The sequence below is a fragment of the Taeniopygia guttata genome, chromosome 12, assembly GCF_048771995.1.
Source record: "Taeniopygia guttata chromosome 12, bTaeGut7.mat, whole genome shotgun sequence".
NCBI classification, from domain to species: domain Eukaryota; kingdom Metazoa; phylum Chordata; class Aves; order Passeriformes; family Estrildidae; genus Taeniopygia; species Taeniopygia guttata.
This window is the reverse complement of record NC_133037.1, coordinates 15,291,060-15,296,515: the sequence shown is the minus strand read 5'-3', so window position 1 is coordinate 15,296,515 and position 5,456 is coordinate 15,291,060.

The following is a 5,456-nucleotide window of genomic DNA, read 5'->3' as shown; positions in this document are numbered from 1 at the left end:
GTCAGTCATTTCCAGCAAGTAGCACAGTTTTTAATGTGGGCCTTGTTACCTTCTTGACAACTGTATTATCCTTTAAGGAAGGTCTGAAGCATTTTAAGCCCTTTGTAAGTGAATTTGCTAGGGAGGTGAGGGTTGTGTTGCTTTGCTGTTCTGTGGAAGATAAAGCAGCACGGGACATTCATGTAGATAAGCACTTCACTCTGACAGCAATGATGTGGCAAGGAATTAGCATCTCCCTGCAAGCTTGTTTGTATTTACTGGAATACTGGAAGCACCCGCCAAATGTGAGGAGTGCTAAAAATACAAGAGTTGCCAAATTACAGTCTAACTGGAGTTTGGCTGCTTCCCACATTTCTCTGTCCTCCCTCACAACCGCAATTACAGCTCCCCCCTCTTTTGTTGGCATTCTCCTCACTCCTGTTCACCTCTTCTCACTTCATTAGTGGGCTGCTGTATTTTTTTCTTGCTGAGCTGCTGGCCTATGGCTACATTCCCTTTGCTTTAACTTACTCCTAACCATTGCCATGGATACAAACTTAGTTGAATTAAATACTGACAACATGTTCACAAAGAATAATGACCCAGTGATGTATGAGACAAAGCATATTAGAAGTCAAAGTGATTGTCCTAATAGGTTTTATTGAATACTAAGCAGGGTATTGGAAGGTTTTTGCCTTTTCAATACATCTGCAGGGTTGTGTTGCCAGGCCCAAGTTTCTCTTACAAACTGCTGTGCTCAGCACCTTCATCTGACCTTGTCAAACTATGTTTTGTTCTTAGTTTAGTGTGTAACATGAACCTAAATTACACATGTGAAGACCGCTTAGCATTTTTGAAAAGCCACTTTTTATCACCATACCTTAGAGGTATTAATTCATAATGTATCTGATAAGAAAGTAGTTTTGGGATGAAAAAAGATGCTGAGCATACAGGCCCCGTAATTAAATATTATTTTCTTGGAAAATAATGTTAAAGCCAGTTCAGCAAAAACAAAGCCATGTTTCTGACCTGTCTGGTGCATTGAGTGAAGTGTTTTGGCTTGGTTAGCTTAGGGTGGCAAGGGGTGAGTAGCTCTGGTGGCCAGCACTGCCTTTGTGCAGCTGCCTGCTCTAGAAGGGTTCACTGTCCCACCCACCTTCCCAGAGCTGAGGCAGCTCCTGAGTGGCTGGAGGGAGCACATTCAGCTTCTCACCTTGTGAGTTCTCTTAACTCTCACATTAATAGTGAGATGATGGCAGGATTATGGGTGATTTGCTGCAAATCCATGTGGGGCGCAGTGTAAACTACAGCTGTGCACACTGCTGCCTCAGCCAAAACTGCCTGTGGTGGTTCTTCATTCTCACCTTTGCTGTTGGAGGAAACCTGCAACAATCCTGTCTGCCCTTGGAAAACTTCTTTGTCCCCGTAGGAAACTTGGCTGAGTTGCTTTTGGTTTCCTACCAAAAGCTGCCAGCCCTGTGCTGAGATGCATTTCCCTCGCTGTGCCCAGGATCTCGCATCCTCTGTCCTCCCAGTCTGTGAAGTTTAGTGAGTCTTAGAGGGGCATAACCTATGGTGAAATGACAAATCTGAGACACTACACAGTCTGCCACACTCAAATCCCCAGGGTGAATGAAGATCTTACCCACGTTGCCATGAAAACTGTCATGGTTTCTAAATGTCCAGAACTGTCAATGCAGCCTTGCTCATCCTTGACTGTATAGTTTGTAATTATGTCAAAGATTCTGCTTTCAGGAATGATCACAGAGGATTAGAAAGAGCTGGTTGTGCTTCTACTCAGATTTACAGCTGTCCCCTCTCCCTGGTACTTCAGTTGCTCCACAGGCTGTATCCTGGTTACATCACCCTGGCTGAACCACAGGATTGTGTGTTTGGAACCCGATACAGTTCCTGATGGCATTTACTCTTTTAAGGCTTTCTAGCATCAGACCCCTGAGGACTGTGGATAAGATATAGAAATGGAGTGCAGAGATAATTTAAGGAAAAGAATATTAACTGTTCATACCAGGTTTAGCTATTTACCAAAAATGCTGTTTCAATACTGGCTTATTGTTTCCATCTTCATTGTGGTAATTTAGGGTATAACATCTAATTTCAATTAACTTTTTCTTTTCTTCTCTCTCTCTCTCCATTAAACTTGCAAACACAGTTTTTCACAGTACAGGAGAATGAGGAACTTTTTGTGGGGACCTCTTAGGCAGCCTGTCAAATTCTCCAAGGACATGTCTATAAAATGTTAGCAAATATGAATGTTATTTAGAAACTTTGTAACAAGTTGGGAAGTACCCAAATTAAAGTTATCAGTTACTCAGGACAAATCCAAGGTTCCCTGTTTCCCAAGGTGAATCTCTAAGATATGCTGTATTGTTTCACATCCAAAAATTTCCTTACTTACCAATAAAGGCTGAAAATGATTCCCAGATTGTCTGAAAATGAAGGAGGAGACACGAGCAGACTCTGAGAGTTTGTAGGTAGTCAGGGAGTGGGGTGTGCCCTGTCATTATCCACCCAGAGCACTCTCAGCCCTGTGCTCCTGTGGTGCTTTGGGTGGGTAACACTGAGCCCTGCAGAGCTGCCCACCGCTAAACTAGGAATTGGTTTAAGGAAATTGAACTTGTACATTTTTGGAGTGCTATTTATTCTCACACATATATTCCCTCAATGTTCTGTAGTGATTTTTACTGCTGTGATCATCTCTTCAAGGGAGAAAAGGTCTTTCAAGTTATGTGATTGACAAATAGTGCACTTGACCTTGCTCATTCTGAGTGATGTGAGAGTTGGGTGCTGCACGGAGCCCCTGCTCCCCCCGAGCCATGGGCAGCCTGGTTAAGAACACACATGCATTCATCTTTCAGTCTCTGTGGGGCTGATCAGTTGATTGCCTGGCTATGTAAACATTTGCATTTTGAGAATATTGAGTGCACTTTATCAGTAACAAATCACATATTGACATCAACTAGAGATGTATCAGTGTTGTCATCCAAGCAGACCACCCACTGCTTTGGCTTTTATGATTTCTTTGTTAGCTATTTGCACAGTAGAAGACATTATAATGAGAATCTACTTTGAAGAGAAGGAATTTCCCTATTTGTGCAAATCTCTGGAGCCTTGGTATACCCTTTATTAGATGTGGAGTTTTAAACATCTGTGTTTAAACTGATCAACTGGCATTACTCCTGGGGGAATAAAGCTATTTTCTTATTCCTGATTTTAACCTTTCATGAGCCAGTTAAACATACTGCTTGGAAATGGAACATGTGTGCCTTTTTCAACCCTTCTGTTCCAGACAGCCCAATTAAAGTGAAATGTGAGGGGTGATTGCTCCAGATGATGTACTGATCCAATATTAAACAGCTAAAAATATTGAGTAGCTTCATTATAGCAGGGTCCCATATGCTTCTTGCAGCTAATAAGGGATGGTTTAAATAACAAAATTCAGGAAATAATGAACTTTGTAAACGTTCTGAGGCACCCACTGTGAGGTTTCTCATGTCCCAAGTAAGGCTGTTGTGTGAGACAAGCCATGGCAGATCTTCACAGCCCCCATGCAAACCCCAGCAGAGACAAATGGACTGACTTCCAAACCACAGCAACAGAAAGAAACTTTGCCTTCCCCAAACAAAGGAACTATGTGTAAATTCTTTATTCTCTGACCTCAGAGGGTTTGGAGGAGCCACTTGGAGTTCTCCTGCTCCCCCAGGACTTGTCTGCAGTTTTGCTCTGAGCTGTGCTGTGGATGCTGCTGCCATTCTGCCCTGGGAACACAACACAATGGCAGCAATAAGGGTGTTGTGTCAGAAGTCTTGGATTACCTGTGCAATGAGAAGCAAAATCTCCATCAATTTAAGTATCTCTTCTGATGGCATTTATGTTGTAAGGAGAGACGAGGCTCTCTTACCCTGGAGCATAGAAAGGTTTCCTGCTGTGAGAAGGACTAATCAGTTAAGTCCAGTCTGTGAGATAAATCTCTCTTCTCTGAAGACTCCAGACTTACTTTTTCCATGGATGGTTGTCTCCTTTTAAAACTAGATTTATTTGTTTGTAGTTGCAGACTCCTGGAATTACAAAGCAAACACAGGCTCAGGTTATGACGTGTCTGGCATTTTCCATCTGTGGTACTGACCCTCTTCCTTGGCTACTCAAGTTATCATTCACCCACTTCCCATTCACAGACATTTATGACAAATGAATAAATATTGGTCTTAAAAGCGAGCAGGAAATCTGATTTTTGGTATTTTCCCCATGGTCCCCAGTATCCAGCTCATGGAATAGTGTTGAAATCTTGGAGTTAAATTTTGTCCAATTGGTACAGAAGAAGGGAGTTGGAATGGGGTGTAACGTAGCCATGAAAAGATGTAAGCAAACTTTATTTCAATTTAACTTATTCCTGATTTTGGGCCAAAAATTTCAAGCGTTTATTGCAAATATTGGATGTGGCCTTTAGAGCAATGTACTGCTAATTAGTTGTATTCCTTTTAAAACAAAGATATTTTTATTTACAAATATCTATTTATTTAAACTTCATCCTCAGAGATGCTGAGCTCACATTGGTGGCAGCAGCTCTGCTCAGCTGGACATGACCTATTTGAAATGAATACTTGTAGTTCCGTACAAGCCTGAATTTACTATCACAGTGCATCTCTCCAGATGTGTTTCCCAGAATGTGTTTATGAAACTACAGCCTAGGGCAGGAGAGGATGCAGCTGCACCTTGAGCTGGAGAGACTCCTATGAGCAACTCATGCAAAAGTTTTCTGTATTAACAACTCTCCTAAAATGCACCCAAAGCAGGGTCTAACAGCAATTTCAGGTAATGTTTTTAGAGATGTTCAGCTGTGAAACAGCTGCAATTCCAACGGTGTTTGCTGATTACTTATTGATGCTTTGTCCTGATGTATATAAACAGCTTCACTGCTCTTTGAAGCACGAAAAAGAAAAGAAACACAAGGCTCTCCAATTTGGCTCTATTAGGCAGCGGTTTTAAGGATGAATGAACACCAAAAAGAGGCATTTACAAGGACTTAAGGAGTGTTAAGTAGACTTACCAGCTTTATTAATTGCAAAGATGAAAGGACAGTTAGAAAGGAGCCAGCTGATTCAGTCAGTGGAGTTAGAGATATGGGGAATGGGCAGTGAGAAGGAACACACCACTTTTTCCTTCCAAATGCCTTTTAATAGCTCCTCAGAGATGTGGCAGCAACCCAAGCCTTGCTTGAGCCACAGGAGCTATTTATACCAAGTTACACTTTTCGTAGTTTTCGGTTTTATGTGGTCTCTAGAAAAGTCAGAGATTATTGCTCCTGCATGCCTGGGGTTTCAGGGAGGTTGTGTGCTGTGTCCTGGGACAGCCCATGGCTTTTCCCCTTTGCCTGGTATGTTAAAACCTCTCTGTCCCAAAAGAAATGCAAGGCCCAAAGTCAAAGTGGATGAGATATAAAGGAAAGTTCTTAGGAATGC